Genomic DNA, 25,980 nt, shown 5'->3' on the forward strand with positions numbered 1-25,980 from the left:
GCCCTCCGAGTGTTTTGGATTTCCACTCCCACCATTCCTCACAGCCTCAGGCCCCTTCCATTTCCCCCTCAGCCGCTTAAGCGGCTGAGGGGGAAATGGAAGGGGCCTGAGGCTGTGAGGAATGGTGGGACTGGAAATCCAAAACACCCAGAGGGCCCAAGTTTGCCCATGCCTACTTTAGACACTATGGCTCAAGGCTATGGGATCCTGGAAGTTGTAGTTTGGCATAGAAGGCTGAAGGCCTCCTCAAACTGCCACTCTTATTCTCTAGCATTGATGTCAAACTGCATTCTCTACTACGCTATAGATCAGGCATCATCATTCTGTTTGGGCCTCCAATTCCCATTAGCCCTTGCCAGCTTGTTCAATGGGCAGGGGTTCTGGGATCTGGAAAGCTACAGTGTGAGGATGTCTGGTGTAGATGCAGCCCTGTTTCGCAGAGCTGAAGTACAGGGTGTCATGTCTATTGCCTTTCACCCCTAATAGTGCCGGGTGGGCCAATAATTACTTTTTCTGTTTGTTTATAATTTATAAGGCTATACAGTAGAGTCTCACTTATCCAACACTCACTTATCCAACGTTCTGGATTATCCAGCACATTTTTGTAGTCAGTGTTTTCAATGCATTGTGATATTTTGGTGCTAAATTCGTAAATACAGTAATTACTACATAGCATTAATGTGTAATGAACTACTTTTTCTGTCAAATTTGTTGTATAACATGATGTTTTGGTGCTTAATTTGTAAAATCATAACCTATTTTGATGTTTAATAGGCTTTTTCTTAACCTCTCCTTATTATCCAACATATTTATTTATTTCAATTATTTATACCCCGCCCTTCTCACCCGGGGGGACTCAGGGCGGCTTACAAGTGGCAATTGATGCAGTTACACTGATATACAGTGAACTAAAACGTTAAAACAGTTAAAACAGTCATAAAATACCATATACAAAGTTTAAAACAATGCAACGTGCTTGTGCCACTCATCCACCAGACCTTATACAAGAGCCATAATTCAGACCGCGTCGAAGCCAACACATGCTTATTCATCAAATGCCTGCGTACATAGCCAGGTCTTCAGTTTTTTTCTCAACCCCAAAAGGAATGGGGCCTTATCCAATGTTCTACCGGCCCGTTTATGTTGGATAAGTGAGACTCTACTGTACTAGGCATGGGGAAACTTTGGCCCTCCAAGTGTTTTGGACTTCAACTCCCACATTTCCTAACAACAACAACAACTTTGTTCTTATAGCAACTGTGTTCACATTCCTCAATCAGCATGCAGTGTTAACATACTCAGTGTGCTATGAATTTAATCTGTGAATTCATGGTGAGCTAGCACTACATAAAGCAACCAATGTCCTGGTATTAATGAGAAGTTCCCTACATTCCTCTTTTGTAGGATCATTTTTTTAAACAGGTAGACTTTGAGTTACAAACATCTGACTTACAAATGACTCATGGTTAAGAACGGGGGTGAGACAGCAGTAAGTGAGAGAAATCTATCCCTCAAGGGAAATTCACTCCTGAAAGAATTACCATAGGGAAAAAGCATCTTCACTGAAGCTTTATCACCAATCCTTGTTTCCACAACAAGCCACATTTTTCAAAATCCAATTCTCACAGGGACAGAAAGTGAATTCTTCTGAACAGTGACACAGCAAAACAAACACCACAGGGGTGTTAACCCTTCCCTATGCTATCTAAAGTGCGCTCTCTCTCTCTCTCTCTATATATATATATATCACATATTTGGCTAGTGTTATACTTAAATGTATCTGTTCTGACTTACAAGCAAATTCACTTAAGAACAAATCTACAGAACCACTTGTTTCTAACTTGTGGACTGCCTGTAATCATGATACCGTGCTTAAATCCTCTTCAAGTTGAAGAAATGTTTTTCAGAAATGCATAAAATGCATTGTTAGCCAATTGGAATGCAGGAATTAATAACTTTTGGCAGTAAGCCACAGTACTAGTTTGTAGTTAAGAGCAAACAGAGGCATTAAAGAATTAAATATTTTAATGTCTTTATAGATAAAAGAAAACATGAAGTATTATTAATTTTTATATTCTTGTTGCAAGACATATCAGTGTCCATCCTGGGTTCAGTGACCTGAATATTAAAAAGAGGAAGGGGGTGGGGAGAGCAATATGTTTTTGAAAAGTAAGGGCAGTGTAAGGCAGGAGTGGGAAACGTATGGCCCTTTGGATATTGTTCGACTGTACTGTGGCAAGTACAGTCAATCATGAGGAATGTTGGGAACTGCAGTTCTATAGCATCTGGAGGACCACACTTTGCCAACCTTGATTGAAAAGTGTGATTAAAAAGACAGGAAAGCTGAATCAGATCAATAGATGTGACAAAGTGAAAGTTATAGCATGCTAGCCATATTTATGCAATGTTATTTCTGGTTGCTTTTAATTGTTTAAATCAGGCATGGACAAACTTTGGTCCCCCAGGTGTTTTGGACTTTAACTTCCAGAAATCCCAGCTGTTAGGAATTGTGGGAGTTGAAGTACAAAACACTTGGAGGGCTGAAGTTTGCCCATGCCTGGTTTATATTGCCTTTAGGAAAGTATGATATCGGTTGTTGTATGTTTTCCGGGCTGTATGGCCATGTTCCAGAAGTATTCTCCCCTGATGTTTTGCCCACATCTATGGCTGGCATCCTCAGAGGTTGTGATGTATGTTTAAAACATTGGGCATAAAAATAATTGGATGCAAATGGCTATTGGGTATATACCGGTATCTTATTTCACTGAATATAAGGCTCTATTGAATCTAAGGCTCATCCTGTTTTCGAAGCTTTGATTTTAGGAGGGACAATCTTTATAATATCTTTTATATTTTCCTCTGCATTCACAATACCTTTTTGCTTGTTCCAGGGTAGTTTTGTAGTGCAGTCTGTCCAGTAAGGTGAGGAGAGTGTGTGAAGAAACCTGCAAGTCATCTGTCTGCATGGGTCTATCAAATATTAAGTCTATGGGCCTATTGGGGAGGCAACAGAAACAGGAAGTGGCACTTAGAAAAAACACTGGTATCTGGCTGAGGACAAAATTGTGGGGGTTGGCAGAGCTGTTTGTGTCTGGGAACCTTACCCTACCCCCAAAGGCAAGTCAGTTTTGAAAGTAAAAAATGGCCAATCTAAAATGCCATCTAATTGAAGGCACAGCTCATTTTTGAAGCCCTTAAACGGGGAAAATGTGCCTTAGAATTATTGAAATACTGTATTCACTTGCATATTACCAGTCACACTATTTTAATGAAAAGGCAAGTGAATGTTCAATTATATTGCTACAGTATTTTGAAAATGGGCAAATAAGACGAAAAACCAGTCAACAGTTTTTTTGCCAAATTATTACAATTTAAATATAACTTAATTACCATTGTTTTGGCTTTCCTCATACTGGAGAGCATAGTCTTCTAGGTTCTTTTTCAGCAGAATTTTGATTGTCACGATCTAGGTTCTTTTATTAAAATATTCATAATACTCTATAGAGGTGAAAGTGACAAAAATCAAGTCAGGTGTATATTGTTTGGATTATCCAAATTGTAGAATGTAAGAAGAACCCTGGGAGTCATAAAGTTGTCTGATTAAGTGACTATCTAGGTACCTACAACAGTACATATGACAATGGGACTTTCACACTCAAGTTCCCCTATAGGTGTGTTTTAGGAAATACCTTAATTTTGCTATGTGCTTAGTTGTTTTATTTGTCTTGATTCCCTAAATGTTTCATTTCTTTCCATTATTGCAGAGATCTTTAGAGAAAGTAGAAAATGTCTCTTTATCTACTTATACATACTGTAACATGTCTATTACTACTTGTCTCCCCCCCCCAACTGAAAAGCTCAAAATACTGTGAACCATCCTCTTAAGTACATAGTTCCATGTCATAATTACCTTGGGTGCCCTTTTATTTACCTAAGTAATACCAAATATTAATGGTAAAATTATACAAAATCTGTTTTATCCACCTTGTAAATAAATACATCTTTGTGACTGAAACCGAAGCTGTTTGCAAGAAAGAACAAGTGGGGTAGGCGGCCTGTGCTTTTTTGCCTTTTGTATCCATTATGTCCAGTATCTTCTATACTTGATAATTTATTTCTAGAACAGAAATGGTATTTTTGGCTTCTATAAGAAACATTGGAGGAAATTACCTTTGGTCTGAATTCTGAAGAATACATAAGTGTAAAGCAAGACACTAGATGATTTAAAAAGATGACTTTCTAGTTAGGAACATGGCATGTTAAAATTAAAATTACCTTGTACCAGCTGAAATGTATCTGTCTCTGCTTAGGTTCATGCTTTAAAACCCAAAAAGTGTCCACAGGATCACCTATATTGTCATTCTCTGCTCTTTTCAGTCTCAAGTATCTTACCAGCAATAGTTCTCAGAACCTTCTCTCATTTTTCTGTCCTTTTAAAAAAAAAACTAGGCATAGGGCATGGTCTTATCTGTCTTCTGTTTCTTGTTTATTTTCCTGCCTCAGAAATCTTAACAGCATCCTCAGAAAACCTCTCCTGTTTCCTTGATGAATGACTTGTGGTGTAAGAGCCCCCAAAACAGTCTATAGGGCCTTTCTTTTAGCAATCTTACCAGCAATATCCTAGAGAGCCTGTTTTCATTTTTCTCTCTCAATCTTTAAAAGCTATCAGACTTAGCAGCCTTGCCTTGCCTACCCTTCAAATCAGGAATTTTGCCTTAAATGCTTCTGCTATTTTCTTGCAAATTAAAAAAAAAAGAATTTGGCTTCTTGGGATGCCTTTTGCATTAAAAAATTGAAACTGGTTGCTGCACTCTGGGCACAACCAAAAACATTCTTAAATTTTTAGGATATCTACCACAGTGTCCTACTGAGGTATGGCAGGTTCCCCTCTTGCTTCAGAAAAGCTTCCCTTTTGTAATTTTAAATTTAAATGGGTCACTACCAGGTAGATGACTTGCTCCCTTTCATGCTTCCAGTCCTTTCCTCCTTCTCTGTAATGTTGGTACTGCCACTTATGTAACAACTAAAAAAAACTATGTGAAATTTTGAGGTGTCTACTGCATGCTGTCCCAGTAAGTTATTGTTGCCACCTGCAGAGATACAAATGACTGTTACTTTAGTTCAATAGCAGATTTCTCTACCTTTAAAAGCATGGCTATATGTATTCAGTATATGAAAACTTAGAGTATTTAGTTCAGTATGTGTAGACATAGAGTGATTTTGTACCTCTTTGTTGTGATTGGTTTCAGTGAAATTTTTCTGCAGGTGAAACTGTAGTCAATTAACAATGCATTCTTATGCAAGTCTACTGACAAGTGAGTCCTTGTTGCACCCCAAGGCAGCGCGAGCACTCGAAAACCAGACCGGAGCCGATATAACACGCAAGCCGTTTATTGAAGCAGAATATATATATATCTATGCGCATTTAAGGCGGAAAGTCAGAGTAAGAAATCGTCCATAATATATAGTGTATTGCAATTCAGAAAGAGTTTATCAACGTCCAATTTATAATCCACAAGTGAAGCTCGATTGCTTCCTTTAGAAATCAAAGTTTGTCCATGAAGCAATAGCAGAAAACAAAGCACTGCAAACCCGCTTGAAAAGTCCCGTAGCAAAGTAAAGGAAGCAAGGTAAACAAAGCAGAGTCAATCTCGATTCAGGAACAAGGAAGTCGTGGTAACAAGGCAAGGTCTACTCGGGAGTCGCAGCTCGGCGTGGCTCTCCTGAAACTGGAAACTCGGCACGGATTCAGAAGACAAGGCAAGGAACTGGAAACTGGAACCTCTTCCGAGGAAAGGCAAAGTTGACACCGCAATCAGAATAGAGTGAGGAGTACTTTTAACAGAATCCCCAGTCTGTAAGAATTAGGGAGTGCAGGACCCACAAAGTTCTCATGGGAAATTTAATCATTATCCAATTTGAAAGCGAGTCTTTGATTTCTCACCCCTTGTTTCCTGCTTCTATCTTTTGTTACAAAATCTCTCCGATTAAAAGTTCCATTCTTCCCCATGTCTATACCATCTGGTACAGGTAACACTGGAATGTTAGTCAGTTAGCGTATCCTGTGATTCTACAGTATCCGGCACCTGCAAGGCCATGGGGCCTGGAACTGAAGCAGGAATGCCCTCAAAATCCATCGCCTCATCTGTTTCATAGAATCATAGAATCATAGAATAGTAGAGTTGGAAGAGACCTCATGGGCCATCCAGTCCAACCCCCTGCCAAGAAGCAGGAAATCGCATTCATAGCACCCCTGACAGATGGCCATCCAGCCTCTGTTTAAAAGCCTCCAAAGAAGGAGCCTCCACCACAGTCTGGGGGAGAGAGTTCCACTGCCGAACAGCCCTCACTGTGAGGAAGTTCTTCCTAATGTTCAGGTGGAATCTCCTTTCCTGTAGTTTGAAGCCATTGTTCCGTGTCCTAGTCTGCAGGGCAGCAGAAAACAAGCTTGCTCCCTCCTACCTATGACTTCCCCTCACATATTTGTACATGGCTATCATGTCTCCTCTCAGCCTTCTCTTCTGCAGGCTAAACATGCCCAGTTCTTTAAGCCTCTCCTCATAGGGCTTGTTCTCCAGACCTTTGATCATTTTAGTTGCCCTCCTCTGGACGCTTTCCAGCTTGTCAACATCTCCCTTCAACTGTGGTGCCCAGAATTGGACGCAGTATTCCAGGTGTGGTCTGACCAAGGCAGAATAGAGGGGTAGCATGACTTCCCTGGATCTAGACGCTATACCCCTATTGATCCAGGCCAGAATCCCGTTGGCTTTCTTAGCAGCTGCATCACATTGCTGGCTTATGTTTAACTTGTTGTCCACAAGGACTCCCAAGATCTTTTTCACATGTACTGCTGTCTAGCCAGGTGTCCCCCATTCTGTATCTTTGCATTCCATTTTTTCTGCCGAAGTGAAGTATCTTGCATTTGTCCCTGTTGAACTTCATTTTGTTAGTTTCGGCCCATCTCTCTAGTCTGTCAAGATCGTTTTGAATTCTGCTCCTTTCTTCTGGAGTGTTGGCTATCCCTCCCAGTTTGGTGTCGTCTGCAGACTTGATGATCGTGCCTTCTAACCCTTCGTCTAAGTCATTAATAAAGATGTTGAACAGAACCGGGTCCAGGACAGAACCCTGCGGCACTCCACTAGTGACTTCTTTCCAAGATGAAGACGACGCATTGGTGAGCACCCTTTGGGTTCGTTCGCTTAGCCAATTACAGATCCACCTAACTGTAGTTTTGTTTAGCCCACATTTTACTAGTTTGCTTGCCAGAAGGTTGTGAGGGACTTTGTCGAAGACCTTACTGAAATCCAGGTACATTACATCCACGGCATTCCCTGTATTGACCCAACTCGTAACTCTGTCGAAAAAAGAGATCAGATTAGTCTGGCATGACTTGTTTTTGTTAAATCCGTGTTGACTATTAGCAATGACTGCATCTGTTTCTAAGTGTTTGTAGACCACTTCCTTAATGATCTTTTCCAGAATCTTGCCTGGTATCGACGTGAGGCTGACCGGATGGTAATTGTTTGGGTCATTCTTTTTTCCCTTCTTGAAGATAGGGACCACATTTGCCCTCCTCCAATCTGCTGGGACTTCTCCTGTTCTCCAAGAACTCTCAAATATGACCGCCAGTGGTTCTGAAATAACTTCCACTAGTTCCTTCAGTACTCTTGGATGTAGTTGATCTGGCCCTGGCGACTTGAATTCGTTTAGAGTGGCCAGGTATTCCTGGACAACTTGTTTCCCTATTTGGGGTTGGATTTCCCCAAATCCTTCGTCCATTTCATGTTGCTGAGGTTGAAGATGGCTTTCTTTTTGTGAGAAGACCGAGGCAAAGAAGGCATTAAGCAGTTCTGCCTTTTCCCTGTCCCCTGTTGCCATCACCCCATCTTCTCTAACTCTAACTCTCGATGAAACCTGGGCCATGATGGCTGAGCCACAACAGTCCTGCAGATTTCACTATATAGGTGTCTACAGGATTGCAATCTAAAGATGTCTGAGATCTATTTGCCATCTCATCATTTCAGGTCTAACTTTCTTTTGTATTGTGGAAAATATGTGAAGGAGAAAGAAAGCATTGGCACAATGTACCCACCCATAACTTAGTTGTAATAAGATGAAAATACTAGTTAACCGTTCTTAGCTTCAGAGGAAGGCAATACCAAATCTCTACTGAGTAAATCTTGCCAAGAAAATGTGAAAAGTAATTGAATTTGCCTAACTTTTTAAAACTATAGAACAATTATTTTTATTCATTATCATTATTTTATTGACTCCGTAAGGAAACTTTATCTTCTGTCATATTTAGGACCAAAGGCAGATAAAAGATCCTTCCGCCATTCCAATAGGGGAAAAGGGGGAAAAAAGAAGAGGCAGTATCTGCTGGATTTAATCAACTCCCTTGCTGCTATCCCCCTTTCCTTTTCTATCATGCCATAATTAGTTTATAAGCCTGTGGATCTATGTAAACAAACATATAAATAAATACTGAATAGAACTCTGGGAAAAAGGAAGAATAAAATTGAATTCATGGTAATTGTGTTGGTTTTCTATGAATCTTTGGTAGCCCTTTTAGGCCTCTACTGAAGTATTCAGCATATCTTTAGAGTTTTCAGTGAAAACTCGAGTGGATTCTATACCGTTAAGAGTTGTGTAGAGGGGGACATTTCAGCAGGTGTTGATTGTTGACTGGTTGTGTGACAAGCAGCACCTGCTGAAATTCCGTCTTCTACACAGCTATTAAAGGTATCTGGAGCCTTTTCCAGGTTTCAGTATTATAGTATTATTATTATATATTATTTGTTTATATTCTGCTTTTATCTCTTCATCGAGATCCAAAACTGCTCATAACATTAAAAATGCAATTTAAAATCTGCAACATATATTAAAATAGAATTTAAACTGCAACTCAGGAAAGTTCACTTAAAACACATAGAAACTTAAAATTATTAAAATACACTAAAGTACCCTTGCCTCATTCTTTTAAAAAATCCTCTTTACAAACTTTATTCTTTAAAAACCTGAATAAAAAAGTTTTAGCCTGCCATTGGAAGAACAACAAAGGCCATTCTAGCCTCTCTGGGAAGAGAGTTCCAGAGCTCAGGGGCAGCCACTGAGAAGGCCCTCTCTCTTGTCCCCACCAACTGAGCTTGGTCTGGGAAGGTTTGTATAAGGAGACACAGCAACTCCGTTTTGAATAGAGTTGAATTTACCAGAATGTTTTTGGACTGCAGTGTAAAAAAAGTCCTATGATAAGGTCACCAAAAGCTGGAGTTGAGCTAAAGCCACTTAACAGCAACAGAGTGTGATGATGCTGTTGGCCCCATAGATTTCTCTTACCTCACTTCATTTATGGATGAATATCATACCATTATATTATTGCTTCTTTAAAATAAATTCCCAAACTCTGCTAGATCCTAAAAGTTGTCTTCAAGATATTACTGAAAACACGACGGAATTTCCCTTACAGAAGAGTTCTTTTACAACATAAAAGATGGTTGATTCAAATCTCTATGACTAGTGTTCTGAAATATTTAACTTGCAACTTGTTCAGACTTGGAATAACCAAAGGTTGTGCAAAATACATAACTCACTAGATAAGAGCCTAGAAGACAGAATGACTATACATCTTTATATAGCCACTTTGAGTCTCCTTGTGGAGAGAAAAAGTGGGCTATAAATAAACATAATATAATAATAATAATAATAATAATATCTAAACATACTTTGTTTTATTTCCTAAATGCCAATTATTATGCTTTTCTTCTGATTCTTAATAAAAACTTACTGAAAAGTAATATTTCAGAGATTCATTGGAATCAGTGAAGCTAGCATAAATGTTGACTTACAGTTCCCATAGAATTAGTGAATCCAATCTAGTGTTGACTAGCATTGGGTTTAGGCCATCATAATGTTCAAATCTGGGATCCAGCTTTAACCTAGTCATAAATTTAGGAGGACCTATTGTTTCATTTTATGCTATGTACTTATAAATGTTGGTGACGCTGCTGCTTCCTAGTCTTGAGGTGTGACCCACCAATAAAACTAGTAGAACTTTAGTATCTCTTATCCAAAGAGCTTGGAACCAGTGTTTTGGAATTTGGATCCCCCCCAGGTTTTGGAATACCTGTATTTCATATACATATTTCATGAGCTATCTTGGGAGATGAGACCCACATCTAAACATTCATTGATGTTTCAGTTATACAGTAGAGTCTCACTTATCCAACACTCACTTATCCAACGTTCTGGATTATCCAATGCGTTTTTGTAGTCAATGTTTTCAATACATTGTGATATTTTGGTGCTAAATTCGTAAATACAGTAATTACTACATAGCATTACTGCGTATTGAACTACTTTTTCTGTCAAATTTGTTGTATAACATGATGTTTTGGTGCTTAATTTGTAAAATCATAACCTAATTTGATGTTTAATAGGCTTTCCCTTAATGCCTCCTTATTATCCAACATATTTGCTTATCCAACATTCTGCCGGCCCGTTTATGTTGGATATGTGAGACTCTACTGTACTTTATTCACTCAGCTTGATGGTAATTGTATATAATGGTTTAAATACCTTTGTGCAGGAAACAAGATTTGTGTAAGATTTCAGAAATGTGAACAATGGATGCTCGACATGTAGTGTTTTTAGTTACCAGCAATAAAGAAAGAAATGGGGGAATTATTTATATGTTTGAAATTTGATTAATCATTTTTGTTTTGTGATGTGGCTCTAAAGAGATATGGCTGGATGTGGGAAGCTGAGTGAGGGTAGTTAGCCCTCTCCTCACTCTCTTATACTCCCACATTTCAATACCATACCTCAAAGAGTTTGCATGTAGAATGGAATAAGCTGAATACTTTTCATGTTTTCAGGGTTAGAAGAGTGAAAGAGCTTTGAGGTTGCTTAGCAACATTTGAACATGCGTCAGAAGTTGTAAGCGAGAAAGCCATATTGCCTCTTTTATATTTTTAAATATTTTTTGCTTTCAAAAAAGCAGAATGACAATGCCAGTGCAATTATTTCTTTAAAGGCAAACGTCAGTAGGAGTCTTACTTGACCTTATTAATTTTGTTTAACACTGCAAACTGTTCACATTTACTTCTAAATAAATCCTATTAAATCATACTGAAACTCACTCATTGGGCTTTAACTTAATGGATCTTTGTTTATGTGAACGATTTGTACACTGCCTACTAATAGAAATTATTTGTAAGCTTAGAACATATTTAAAGTATATTAAGATACGCAATCAGGAAGTTAGTTCCCATAGGACTACACTTTTCTATCTGGGCTGTTTATGTCATTCCCAGCATCTTGTGCCAGTACAAGATACTTTGCTGTGGAGACAGGCAAAAGTGGTCTACAAGTCTTCCAATCATGGTTACCACACTGAAAACTGGAGAGAGTTCCTTGACCAGTGGTTCTCAACCTGTGGGTCCCCAGATGTTTTGGCCTTCATTCAACTCCCAGAAATCCTAATAGGTGGTAAATTGGCTGGGATTTCTGGGAGTTCTGGGCCAAACCCCTGGGGACTCAGGTTGCGAACCACTGTCCTAAACCATGATCAGAAGCTGGAATTTCAGTAGATGCCATTTGTCACAAGCCACACCTATTGAAAATCCATCTTTAATATTGAAGGCACAGGAGCTTTCACCAGTTTACATTCCAGCAACCTTACTCCTAACCACAGTTTCTAGTTTTCCTAGCACTACATTTTGGCTTGCTGTGTTAATTTGTATTTGATAAATCAGTGAGAATTGTAGTTTGAACTAAATCTGATTACTGGTTAAAAATAAGGGGGGGGGGGCGCAATATTTTTCTTACAGTACTCTCTAAGTACCTAAGAGACAAAATATTTTTGCTATTTATATTTATTACTGGTTGAAGTCCAGCCAGTGCTGTAGCTGTCCATATCTCGAAAAATAAAAAACACAATCCCAAGCAAGTCCATGAAACTTTCTGTTCCGTTCCCTTCGTACTAAAGAAATCTTACCAGAGCTAGTTCAGAGAATTTTCTCCCAAAATGAGAAAAAAACCCTAAAAACATTCCTTCAAATTCTGGTCAACTATAATTTCCCAATGAGTTACAGAAGGCCCCCTTTTAATTTTGATTCTAGTACCCACATCTCTTGAAACATGGCATGGCAGCTTGATCAGCAATCCAAAGTACCAGTTCAGATTTCAAGATGTCTAGTGTGCTATTGTGATGAGTTACTCAGCCACATACAAGAGATTCTTTTGTATTATTATAAATGTATTTGTTATGCCCAGCTATATTTAATTTGATCTTGTCTTTCTAAAGTCACTATAGAGTTAATGTCATTTAAGGGAAATATATGTAAAATAATTGATTCAAAAACTAATCTAAATGTTTGGCTTTGCCTTTTGGTGGCAAGAAGTAATTTCATAGAGGTATTCTCTCTCTTTTTATTTCCTTCCCGATTATGCTTGCACGTGTATCATTTCATCTGTAACTTGTATTTCATATCGGTATTTCTTTTTTTGTTGCAAAGTCTAATTAAAGTATTGTTGTGGCGAAGAATCACATAGAAGCCACAGTGACTTCAGAAACTATGAATCTCCACTCTGTGGTATGTTTATTGTGTGTTGGATTCTGAGTTGTCCTTCTGACAACCCAAGTAAATAAATCACAAATAAATTGGTTGCTTTCTGTAGCTTGTGTGAGAAAGACAAACTTACTGTGTATGCTCATGTACAAGTCAACCTCATGTGTAGGTTGAGAGTAGGTTTGGGGCTAAAGTTAGAGCATTTGACAAGTCAAGACTCCTTGGAGATAGGAAAGCATTAGTGTCACTTCAGGGGGCCAGCCGCCCTAGCTTCTACTGCCATTTTCCCATCCAGGCGTTTTAAAAAGCCAGAAGTAGTTATATGGTGGACAGAGTAGAGAGGGTCAGTGCTTCTTTTAGGTTATCTTGGGATGGACTAAGCTCTTGCCTTTTACTACTCTATTCAGAGATAGGGCTCATTCCTATTTTCATAAGAGCTACAGTACAGTGCTCAGACTGTGGATAAGTTGACCCAGGTTATTTCCATTGATTTTTAACCAAAATTTCTAGGCGGATACATGAGTTATATAGGGTAATTTCCAGGTTCGAATATCACCATAAATAAACCCACTATTGTTTGCCATTGGAGAGATTGGGCACCATGTACACAAATAGTTTGCATTTGTATTTCATGCCATTTTCATGGTTAAATCTCATTATTAAGAATTTAAAACCCCCCAGTTGTTAACAAATAATCTTTCTTGATTAATTACTATTTGAAAATGTGGATTTAATTACCAACGTATTACAAATACTTCCTCACTCCACACATATCTGATTAAGATTTTTTAAATTAAAGGATCCCAAAATGTTTTATCTTGCCTTTAATTTTTAATTTATTTTATTTTATATTTTGCCTTTGAGAATTAAAACAAAGTAAATCTAAAAGCTATTAGTACGAAAATTAAAAGTGAATTAAACCATTGTCTATTTAAAACACATAAGTTAAATGCTAAAACCAGTTTACAAAAACATATTAAAAATGGTACTGTTCCATTATCTGGGCAGAGGCCAAAAGGGATAGTCCATTTTACGTGGGGAGGGGTGTTTGAAGGAGTAAAACCATTTCATCCTGTTTTCCTGTTATTCCCCCCACCCATGTTGCCATTGTAGAAACAACCCTCATTTATGAAATGGGAAATGGGAAGAGGGAATAACCAGCGAAAATGAGGGAAATGGTTTTCCTCCTTCAACTCCCCCACCAAATGAATTATCCTTTTCTGTCTAGGCCCCCTTTTGCAGTCCACCCGGATAATGGAACAGAAAAACAACACTTCCCATTGAAATCTCATATCTACACCAGAAAAATGAAAAACCAAGTACAGGTTAAGTGTCTGATAGTATTAAAAGCCACTGAAAGGTCAAATAGATCAAACTGAGCACACTTTCCCTGCCCAGTTCTCTGGTTAGGTCTTTAAACAAAGCAACTACAACAGTCTCTAGCCCATAATCCAATCTGAAGACAGATCAAAATTGACATATATCTGTTTCACCTGGGAACTCACTGGGTTGGCAGACCACTACATCCTCCTGAGCCTTGCTCAATGTGATATTATGTACACATCATAATGAATGGGGATTGTTTCTATACATACAAGGAAAGAGGTAGTGCAAGCTTTTCTTTTGTTGACTATTTGATGTTTAGTGACACATTGCCTACAGTGCATTTAGTGAAGTGTCACAAAAGCATTTTTAAAAAGCGGGAAGGACATTGGATCATGAAAAGACTTGGGGGTGTATGCATGCAGACTATGGACCTAATTTTTGCCATCTCTGTTCTGTGAGATCACCGGCTTTACTTGAAAGCTAATAAAAAAAGACTCTCTTCTTTCTTTTTTGTCTCACGTGAGTTAAATCTAATGGTCTAACATCCAATATTAAAGTGGTTTTTTTGTAATTTTATGATCTTTCATGAACATCTAGGATACAGATTAAAAAGGCATATGCCACTTCATGCCTTTTTAGCTGACCTTTCCCCCCCAATTAGACTTTTTACCTTTGGTAGATCTCTCTAAAGGTCACAGATGGAAAAAGCAAATATTCCTCATTGAATTATAATGTTTCTCTCTTCAAGGTGTTTGCACTAGATAAGAGGTAATATTGTTGGTCAAAGTAAAAAAGAAGTAATAAAGTATTAGAGTTATTGAAGAAGGTGCTGAGAGAACACTGTGGCCAGTTGTATCTGTAGATATCGTAAATTTCAATATGAAAGCAATGCAACACTGTCACTGAGGAATGATCTACCATGGAATATGATTGTGGCTTCCTTCCTTGTTTTAAAGTAGGCTATATAGACTTAGGTGTCCCAGTTTGGTTTTAAATCTATATACAGTATATAAAAGGATAAAGTTGTGGGGGCAGTAACTATAACAACAAAACTAAACATCCCAGAAATACAAAACTTGGCAATACAATACAAAAGCCTTGCCTCCCGGTTACAACAACACAACCACACCACAAAACCACAATCCGGACCCACAAAACTCACAACAACACATCATGACTATAGCAACACAACTAAACGCCCTAGAAATACAAAACTTGGCAACACAACGCAAAAGCCTTGCCTCCCGGTTGTAACAACACAATCACACCACAAAACCACACTGGACCCACAAAACTCACAACAACGCATCGTGACTATAACAACACAACTAAATGCCCCAGAAATACGAAATTTGGCGACACAACGCAAAAGCCTTCCCTCCCGGTTGTAACAACACAACTACACCACAAAACCACAATCCGGACCCATAAAACTCACAACAATGCATCGTGACTATAACAACACAACTAAACCGGATGGCCATCTGTCTGAGAGATTTGGGTGGGTTCTTCCTCCATGACAAAAAGAAAGAAAGGGGTTGGACTGGATGCAAACTACAAATTCCAGCACCCCATGGCATGGAGTCCACGCATTTCAATTAGAGGCCTCTTCTCCCCTTCCCCGCCATCCAACCCACTGACCCAGTTCCATGGCTCTGCAGGAAGGAAAGGCTCTAAGAATCAGCCATGCACTGAATCTACAAGGCCATTCAGTGCTCATCCACCTCCCCAATCCCTACATTCACACTTGGCCTCCAAAAAAACAATTACAATAGTAACAATGACAACAATAACAATAAGAATCAACACCATCACAGGCAAGAAGCAGCCAGGCACTGAGGCTGAGAGGCCAGTCAGTGCTACACTGGGCCTCCAAAAAACAATACAGTAGCATCTAACTTATCCAACCTTCATCACCACTACAGCAACAACAATAATAAACACCTACACAGGCAAAAAAAAAGACTATTGTACCACAATAAGATATAAACCGCACTCAGCAGAATCAGACATCACGATTAACAACAAACCAAAGACAACAGGGATCTCAAGCAATTATCAATCAACACAAAAATTGAAGAAGGTAACAGACTTCAAATACTACTACTAATGTGAGTATAAAGAAAGGTGGAGATCACAGCATAAATACAACCTAATGTAGACTGACCAACACCACCAGACTAAGCCACAGCAACGTGTGGCCGGGCACATCTAGTCTATATATATAAAAGGATAAAGTTGTTTGCACAGTGACTATAGCAACAAAACTAAATGTCCCAGAAATACGAAACTTGGCAACACAATGCAAAAGCCTTGCCTCCCGATTATAACAACACAACCACACCACAAAACCACAATCCGGACCCACAAAACTCACAACAATGCATCGTGACTATAACAACACAATTAAACGCCCCGGAAATACGAAACTTGGCAACACAAGGCAAAAGCCTTCCCTCTCGGTTGTAACAACACAACCACACCACAAAACCACAATCCATACCCACAAAACTCACAACAACGCATTGTGACTATAACAACACAACTAAACCGGATGGCTATCTGTCTGAGGGGTTTGGGTGGGGTCCTCCTCCATGACAAAAAGAAAGAAAGGGGTTGGACTGGATGCAAACTACAAATCCCAGCACCCCATGGCATGGAGTCCATGCATTTCAATTAGAGGCCTCTTCCTTCTCCCTTTCCCTGCCTTCCAACCCACTGGCCCAGTTCCATGGCTCCGCAGGCAGGAAAGGCTGGGACAGATAGAAGGAAGGAAGGAGGGAGGGAAGCAAAGCAAAGTGAAGGAACGCCAAGGACAAGAGCCCTCCCTCTCTGCCCGGAAGGCCAAGAGCAAAAGGAAGAGAAAGACCATTTATCCGGTTATATTTACCCTCCTTTCTGACCAGTGTGTTCTTATCAGTGAGCTCAGAATCGGAGCAGAGAAAGGGAACAGCATAGGAATAAAGGAAACAAGGAGAGCACCCACTCTATCTATCCATCCACTCATCTATCCATCTACTCACCCACTAATAATAAACACCTACACAGGCAAGAATCAGCCATTCACTGAGGCTACAAGGCCATTCAGCTCATCCACCTCCCCAATCCCTACATTCACACTTGGCCTCCAAAAAAATAATTACAATAATAACAATGACAACAACAACAATAAGAATCAACACCATCACAGGCAAAAAGCAGCCAGGCACTGAGGCTGAGAGGCCAATCAGTGCTACACTGGGCCTCCAAAAAAAACAATACAGTAGCATCTAACTTATCCAACCTTCATGACCACTACAACAGCAATAATAATAAACACCTACACAGGCAAAACAAAAAAAAGACTATTGTACCACAATAAAAATATAAACCGCACTTAGCAGCATCAGACATCACGATTAACAACAAACCAAAGACAACAGGGTTCTCAAGCAATTATCAATCAACACAAAAATTGAAGAAGGTAACAGACTTCAAATACTACTACTAATGTGAGTATAAAGAAGGGTGGAGGTCACAGCATAAATACAACCTAATGTAGACTGACCAACACCACCAGACTAAGCCACAGCAACGCGTGGCCGGGCAAAACTAGTGAATTAATAAAATTATTCAAATAGTATATGTTGCTCTCTAATTAAATATTAAATTTAAATGTTTAATACTTGTAATCTATCTTCAGGTGGCTTTGCTTTGAAAAGCAGTATATACTTTTTTTTAATCTTTGTTTTATTCTCCACTGTCCTCATTTACAAAATTTACAATCAATTGTGGACTTAATTTCAGCACTAAATGGTTATATGTGAGATTCAGATAATTAGTAATGAACATGTCTCAGAGTAGGAGCCTCCAGTGGCCTAGGGGATAAAAGCCTTGTGACTTGAAGGTTGGGTTGCTGACCTGAAGGCTGCCAGGTTCGAATCTCACCCGGGGAGAGCGCAGATGAGCTCCCTCTATTAGCTTCAGCTCCATATGGGGACATGAGAGAAGCCTCCCACAAGGATGGTGAAACATCAAAACATCCGGGTGTCCCCTGGGCCAGCGTCCTTGCAGACAGCCAATTCTCTCACTCCAGAAGCAACTCCGGTTGCTCCTGGCACGAAAAAAAATATGTTTCAGAGTGTAACAGTCATTTGCCAATAAACTCTAAAGAGAACTAAGTCCCAAAGCATGAGGAGTGCTAACACATACTTTAACTTGTTTATAGGAAGGCAAAGATAAATCTCCCCTGAACAAATTTGCAAAGAAACCGCAATGATAGTTTGCCTTAGAGTCACCATAAGTGGGAAACAAGACACTCAATATCAACAAAGTCTTTGATAAAATTATGATTAGAATTTTTTTTTTTACAAATGGTTACTTTCTAATGAATAATTCATGGTAAATTGAAGAGAGAATGAGCTTAACTTCACTGTGTGAAATAGGTAAAGCAGGAACCATAATGGCAAATGATTTAATTAATTTCAGTGAGGCAACAAACTAAATTGTATGATTTCTCATCACAGTGTCTTTTCTATCAGCTACTAGAGTAGTGGTTCTCAACCTGTGAGTCCCCAGATGTTTTGGCCTTCAACTCCCAGAAATCCTAACAGTTGAAAACTGGCTGGAATTTCTGGGAGTTATAGGCCAAAACACCTAGGAACCCACAGGTACTAGAGGGACTTCTGCATAGACCATTTGATGCAGCTTCAAACCAGTATTGAAGAAAATTGTTTTGTCTGTGTAGATAATTACTAGTGTATAGGAAATTCTCGAATGAGTTTGAGGCCCTGATGGTCGTTGCACAATCTGTTAAGGGTTTTCTTTCATTCACTTTAGCGAGTGGTGTTGTCTGACTTCTGAAGTTTGAAGTTAGCTTGGAACTGCCTTAAATGGTCAGTGTAGATGGGGCTTAGGTTGCTAAAAGAGCAGGCATTGTAATTTATTGTGCCTCTTTTTGTGTATACAATATAGGAGTAGCATTTGACTTTCAGCTTGAAAGAAAATCTGCTTGCAGAAAGAGTTATTTCCCAAGAGTGTTGTGTGGTTTCCGGGCTGTATGTCTCCATTCTAGCAGTATTTTCTCCTAACGTTTTGCCTGCATCTGTGACTGATACCTTCAGAGGATCATCTGAAGATGCCAGCCACAGATGTAGATGAAACAGCAGGAGAAAATGCTGCTAGAACACGGGCCATATATCCTGAAAACCACACAACCCTTCAGTCATTCTGGACCTGAAAGCCTTCGACAATTCAGTCATTTCCCACTTTTTCATAACTGTATTTTCTCCCTAGTTGTATTCATTTGCAGTTTTCTCTGAATTAGTTGAGTCCCTATCTTGATGTTTGCAAATAAATTCATGATTTGCCTAAATTCACATGATATTTAGTCAGGGATATGACATCTTTCTGATAAAATTGATATCTTCACTGAAGAAGAAACACAAGAAAGCGTAGCGTAGTGGGCCCAAAGGAAACTAGTTGTAGCCTGCAAGCATTGGTGGATAAATAATCTTGTAATTTCCATGAACACCTTAATGATAGTGGGCAGGATGAAATTCTAGGTAAATGTCTGAGTTAGAAGGAGTGAAGCTTGTGTGTATGAATGTGCTTTCAGGTTGCTTCATCTTATGGTAATCCCATGAATTTCCTACAGTTATTTTTAGGTAAGAAATACTCAGAGATGGTTTTTCCAGCTCTTTTTTCGGAAATATAGCCCACTGCACCTGATATTCAGTGGCTGTCTTCCATCCAAGTACTAATCAAGGTAGACCCTACTTAGCTTCTAAGATCAGATTAATTGTATGTCTTTTGGTTATTCAGGCCCTTATGTGCAACCATTTGAAACCTGTACCTAATATATGCATTAAGTATCATAACAGGAAAGTATAATTCATTTGAACTGTCTTTTGAACTGTTTCTTTGGCCAAGAAACACCAGTTCATCCCCTTCCTAAAACGGAGATGTCCCTGGTACACCTAACATATTGGGTATGCTAAGTGTTACTCTTTCTTTAGGCACCACGAAGAATGCTCTGTGTCAGGAATATTTTACTTCTCATTGAGACTTTTGCCAGGATCTTTTTTTTATTTCTGAACTTCCTCTGAATTGATATATACATGCAATGCATTTACCTTTAAAAAGTGGAGGTCCTGTAATGGATGCTCTCCATTCTCATCAACTTTGGGACTGGCCTCTTCAGGTCTTCTTTCTGTCTCTAAATAGGCACTCATGTCAGTGGTTTGATCCACTGGTCCCATTGTGGATTAGATACCCAGTCCTGAGACACAAAGCATTATTCTCTCTCTCATTTTACTATTGACCATGTGCCTCCAGTTTCATGGTATCTTAAGTTACAGTTCTCCCTGCCCAGATACCACTCTTTCTGTGCAAAAGGATCAGCTGCCCCCTGTTTCTCTTCAGTCATCCTTGAAAATAGGGTAATACTAAAAAGAGGTGGTGGGGCTAAATGCCATAAGAAAATGTTTTAGTCTACAAGCCTAGGAGTTGAAGCTGTAGAACGAAAGATATAAACAGGTTGGAGCAAGTTCAGAGAATAGGGTAGATCTTCTGAGGATGCTTTTGCTGGAGATCTTGTACAGTGCTGCAGAGGCTTGGACTTGGACATGATGACCCACGACCCCCCTTCTAAATTTATGACTCTATGATATTGTAATTTTGGCTTGTAATTTTCAGGCTTTTTAAAAAAAACTTAATGAAAGTACAAAGCAAGAGTTACAATGGCAGTAGAAAACAAAGAAGGACAATTGGATCAAAAAGATAATTTTACATCTGTGCTTCTTGATAACCACGGTGTTAGTTGAAGGAACTTATGTTCTAAAGCAGTGATTCCCAAAGTGGACACTACTGCCCCCCGGTGGGCACTGGAGTGATCGAGGGGGGTGGTGATGGCACCTATTAGGACATGGGGGCGAGACCCGAGGGGCGAGGCCTCTTCCCAAGTGACGGAGACAGGGGTGAGCACCAGAGGCGCCTGTTAGGACACACGGGGCGGAGCTAGAGGAGTGGGTGTGGCTTCTTCCCAAGAGCCCGAGACAGGGCTGAGAATCTATACCTCTCCTGAGGCGTTTGTTGGGACACAGAGGGCAGAGCTAGAGAAGGTGGCGGGGCCTCCTTCCAAGAGCCTGAGACAGGGCTGAGCCTCTGTACCTCTCCTGAGAGGCCTTTTAGGACTAAAGGGTGGGGCTGGGGTGGGGGCGGGGCCTCTTCCCAAGAGCCTTTGTATACCTCCCCTGAGGCACTTGTTAGAACACGGGGCGGGGTATAGAGGTCCAGCCCCATCAGGCACTTGGGAAGAGGCCCCATCCCTCCTCTAGCCCCGCCCCCTGTGTCCTGGCAGGTGCCGCAGGACAGGGATAGAAGCTCAGCCCTGCCTCAGAGCTCGTAACTCTGCCCATCCCAATCCTGGCCTCCCATTTGTGGCCCTGCCCACCTCCCCCTCCCAGCCCTGCATCTTGGACTGGGGAGAGGCTCAGCCCTGCCCTCTTGAGCAGGAACCATGCCCACCCCTCTAAGCCACGCCCCCCTTTCCAGGGGGCGCTGAGTAATATTTTTTCTGGAATCGGGGCGGTAGGCCAAATAAGTTTGGGAACCACTATTCTAAAGCATCAGTGCATAAATATGAACTTTGAATTTATGTAGATACATGGAATAGACTTGGACTATGAATACTATACTTTATGGTTCATCTTTGAAGTATGTAATGGAATTACAAAATTGTTAGCACATGTTATTTTAGATAAGACCACTCAAATGTAGATAACTATGAGCTGTGGAATTTACAGTAATAAATTATGAAAATTAAATATTTTATTCCATGCTGAAGTGGAAAGAAAGTGATCAGTACACTTGGTCAAGAGGTTTTTTGCCATGATCATATCTATACGCAGAACACTGTGTTTTGATTTAATTTTCTTATAAGTATGGGATTGTGGGTAGAGCCATCTGGTTGCTAGGACAACCGGGAATATTCATTCAAAAGCAGCTTGGAGTGGGTGGGAAACCAGTAGAACTTGTCAGTTGCAATTGGCTTATTGGGGACAAAACAAGTGTCTTGGTAATGGTGCTGCAGATCTATGCTGATGTGGTATTTAAGAACAGATTACCTTTAAAATGGTAAATAGCTTAGTTAATTTTCCAAGAAGTCGTATTGGTATATACTTGTGTATATGTTGACCTCATGTATAAGTTGAAGGAAGATTTTGGGGCCACAGTTATGGATTTTAATAAGACTTGTGGGTAGGTCGACAGTAAAACTTTGGGGCTCAACACAGGGCTAATCATGGAGAGGCAAAAGCAGCAGCACTATCTTGGGGCAAACTGCTCATGGCCCCCATTTTTATGCTCAGGCATTCAAACAAGCCTTTTGTCATTCTGCCACCCACTGTTCTCTCTGGCAGCCTTTTGCAATATCTGGATGGAAGAATGGTGGTGTTTTCCTGCCGCAGGAAAGAATAACCAAGAACCACCAGATAGAGGGAGAGAGAAAGAACAGGAGGTTGTTGCTTCTTTCAAACTTTTCTGGCACAGATTATGGTCTCAGATTCTCAGAAAAAACAAATATATAAGGCAAAGTGGTAGCCAGAAACAATCTACTAAAGGACAGACAAAAACCAGAAAAAGAAAGAACACCACTAGTTATTCCCAATTGCCTCTGTATGAGGCTGCTCAAATGTCTCATCTGTAGAGCTCCGAGAGCTAGATCAGGCCTACGCAGATAGGGTTGTTGTATGTCTTTCGGACTGTGTGGCCATGTTCCAGAAGTATTCTCTCCTGACGTTTCGCCCACATCTATGGCAGGCATCCTCAGAGGTTGTGAGGTGTGGATAAACTAAGTAAGGAAAGGAAATAATATATATCTGTGTAGAGTCCAGGGTGTGGCAAGAGTCCTTTGTCACTGGGAAGCCAGCATTAATGTTTCAGTTAATCACCCTAATTAGCATTGGAAAGGTTTTTGTCTCTTGCCTGGGGGCATCCTTTGTTAGTCATTAGCTGTGCTCTGCCCTCAGAGTGTTGGTTCCCATCTACTGTGTTGATTTTAGAGTTTTTTTAATACTAGTAGCCAGATTTTGTTCATTTTCATGGTTTCTTCCTTTCTGTTGAAGTTGTCCACATGCTTGTGGATTTCAATGGCTCCTCTGTGTAGTCTGACATTATAGTTGTTGGAATGGTCCAGCATTTCTGTGCTCTCAAATAATATACTGTGTCCAGGCTGGTTCATCAAGTGCTCTGCTATGGCTGATTTCTCTGGTTGAATTAGTCTGCAGTGCCTTTCATGTTCTTTGACTCTTGTTTGGGCGCTGCGTTTGGTGGTCCCTATGTATACTTGTCCACAGCTGCATGGTATCCGGTAGACTCCTGCAGAGGAGAGAGGATCCCTCTTGTCCTTCGCTGACCGTAGCATTTGTTGGATTTTCTTTGTGGGTCTGTATATAGTTTGTAGGTTGTGCTTCTTCATCAGCTTCTTCATCAATCTTCCAGCAATTTTAATTCCAGCCTTGGATTCGTCAAGCCCCACACGTTGCATGATGTGTTCTGTGTACAAGTTGAATAGGTAGGGTAAAAGTATGCAGCCCTGCCATACTCCTTTCCCAATCTTGAACCACTCTGTTGTTCCGTGGTCTGTTCTTACTGTGCTACTTGGTCTTTATACAGATTTCTCCAGAGACAAGACAAGGTGACTTGATATCCCTATACCACCAGGCACATGCCACAGTTTATTATGATGCACACAGTCGAAGGCTTTAGAATAGTCAATAAAGCAGAAATAGATGTTTTTCTGAAATTCCCCGGCTTCCTCCATTATCCAGCAGATATTGGCAATTTGGTCTCTCGTTCCTCTGCCTTTTCTAAACCCAGCTTGGACATCTGGCAACTCTTGCTCCATGTATTACTAGAGTCTGCCTTGCAAAATCATGAGCATTACCTTACTGGCATGTGAAATAAGTGCCACTGTACGAAAGTTTGAGCATTCTTTGGCATTTCCCTTTTTTGGTATGGGGATATAAATTGATTTTTTCCAATCTGTTGGCCATCCTTGTGTTTTCCATATTTACATATGGCATGCATCACCTTGACAGCATCATCTTTCAAGATTTTAAACAGCTCAGCTGAGATCCCGTCATCTCCTGCTGCCTTGTTATTAGCAATGCTTCTTAAGGCCCATTCAACCTCACTCCTCAGGATGTCTGGTTCTAATTCACTCACCACACCATCAAAGCGCTCCTCTATTTTATTATCCTTCCTATACAGATCTTCTGTATATTCTTGCCACATTTTCTTGATCTCTTCAGCTTCTGTTAGGTCCCTGCCATCTTTGTTTTTGATCATGCCCATTTTTGCCTGAAATTTACCTCCGATGTTTCTGATTTTCTGGAAGAGGTCTCTTGTCCTTCCTATTCTATTGTCTTCTTCCACTTCCATGCATTGCTTGTTTAAAAATAGTTCATTGTCTCTTCTGGCTAACCTCTGGAATTGTGCATTTAGTTGGGCCTATCTCCCCCTATCACTGTTTCCTTTCGCCTTCCTTCTTTCTTGGGCTACTTCCAGTTTCTCAGCAGACAACTATCTTGACTGCTTCTTTGGGACCATCTTCTTTGGGATGTACTTTGTTGCCGCCTCCTGAACAATGTTGTGGACTTCTGTCCTTAGTTCTTCTGGGACTCTATTTATTAAATCTAGTCCCTGAAATCTATTCTTCACCTCCACTGCATATTCACTAGGAATATTTGTGAGATCATATCTAATTGGTCTGTGTATTTTCCCCATTCTCTTTAGTCTGATTCTAAATTGTGCAATAAGAAGTTCATGATCTGAACTACAGTCAGCTCCAGGTCTTGTTTTCACCGACTGGATGGATGTTCGCTACCTTTGGCTGCAAAGGAAGTAGTCAGTCTGATTACGGTGTTGACCATCTGGTGAAGTCCATGTATAAAGCCGCCTTTTAGGTTGTTGGAAGAGAGTGTTTGTTATGCACAGTGAGTTTTCCTGGCAAAATTCTATCAGCCTACGTCCTGCTTCATTTTGTTGTCCCAAGCCATGCTTGCCTGTGATCCCAGTTGTCATTTGACTGCCCACCTTAGCTTTCTAATCTCCTGTAATGAAAATCATGTCTCTTTTTGGTGTATTATCCAGTAGGTGTTTTCAGATCCTCATACAACTGATTTAATTCTGCTTCCTCAGTCATGCTACCCCTCTATTCTGCCTTGATCAGACCAAATCTGGAATACTGTGTCCCAATTCTGGGCACTGCAATTTAAGGTGGAATGTGTCCAGAGAAGGGCAACTAAAATGATCAAGGGCCTGGAGAACAAGTCCTATGAGGAGAGGCTTAAAACTGGGCATGTTTGATCTGCAGAAGAGAAGGCTGAGAGGAGACATGATAGCCATATATAAATATGTGAGGGGACGTCATAGGGAAGAGGGAGCAAGCTTGTTTTTTGCTGCCCTGGTTGCTTCAAAGGAGGTTCCATCTGAACATTAGGAAAAACATCCTCACTGTGAGAGCTGTTCAGCAGTGGAACTCTCTCTGGCCTTGAGTGTGGTGGAGGCTCCTTTGCAGGCTTTTAAGCAGAGGGTGGATGGCCATCTGTCAGGGGTGCTTTGAATGTGATTTTCCTGCTTCTTGGCAGGGGGTTGGACTGGATGGCCCATGAGGCCTCTTCCAACTCTATGATTCTGTGATTCCTGGACAAAGTAAGCTGTGTTCCCAAGTTGAGTTACATCATCATAATCATCATTAGCATTATCTCACACTTTGTCTCTCTTAAAATAGACTCAAAGCGACTTAGATGGACGTATGGATAAGCCAGTCCAGGTTTTTGGAGTCAATTTTTTTACTCTAATTTCTTGACTTATAGAATCATAGAATCATAGAATAGTAGAGTTGGAAGAGACCTCATTGGCCATCCAGTCCAACCCCCCGCTAAGAAGCAGGAAATCGCATTGAAAGCACCCCCGACATATGGCCATCCAGCCTCTGCTTAAAAGAGGCTGGATGTATGTACTGGGTCCTCACTCTGGGAGAAAGGTGGGATATAAATTCATCAAATAAAACAAATAAATAAGGAAATCCTGATTGCTAATT

The 25,980-nt window shown here is 40.2% G+C and overlaps 2 protein-coding genes across 7 annotated transcripts in view; one reads left to right on the top strand and one right to left on the bottom strand.

The window, feature by feature from the left end:
* Positions 1 to 25,980, bottom strand: part of chrm5 (cholinergic receptor muscarinic 5) — a 74,057-nt gene that overhangs the window by 15,575 nt on the left and 32,502 nt on the right. Inside the window, exon 2 of one of the 5 annotated variants that reach the window (XM_062967371.1) lies at positions 3,391 to 7,354. The exons of 3 other annotated variants lie outside the window; for them this stretch is intronic. The gene's annotated coding sequence lies outside the window, so the exon portion shown is untranslated. One more of the 5 variants, XM_062967381.1, reaches the window with a different exon arrangement.
* Positions 1 to 25,980, top strand: part of aven (apoptosis and caspase activation inhibitor) — a 137,722-nt gene that overhangs the window by 452 nt on the left and 111,290 nt on the right. The window lies entirely within an intron of this gene.

The sequence above is a fragment of the Anolis carolinensis genome, chromosome 1 (assembly GCF_035594765.1).
Source record: "Anolis carolinensis isolate JA03-04 chromosome 1, rAnoCar3.1.pri, whole genome shotgun sequence".
NCBI lineage: Eukaryota > Metazoa > Chordata > Lepidosauria > Squamata > Dactyloidae > Anolis > Anolis carolinensis.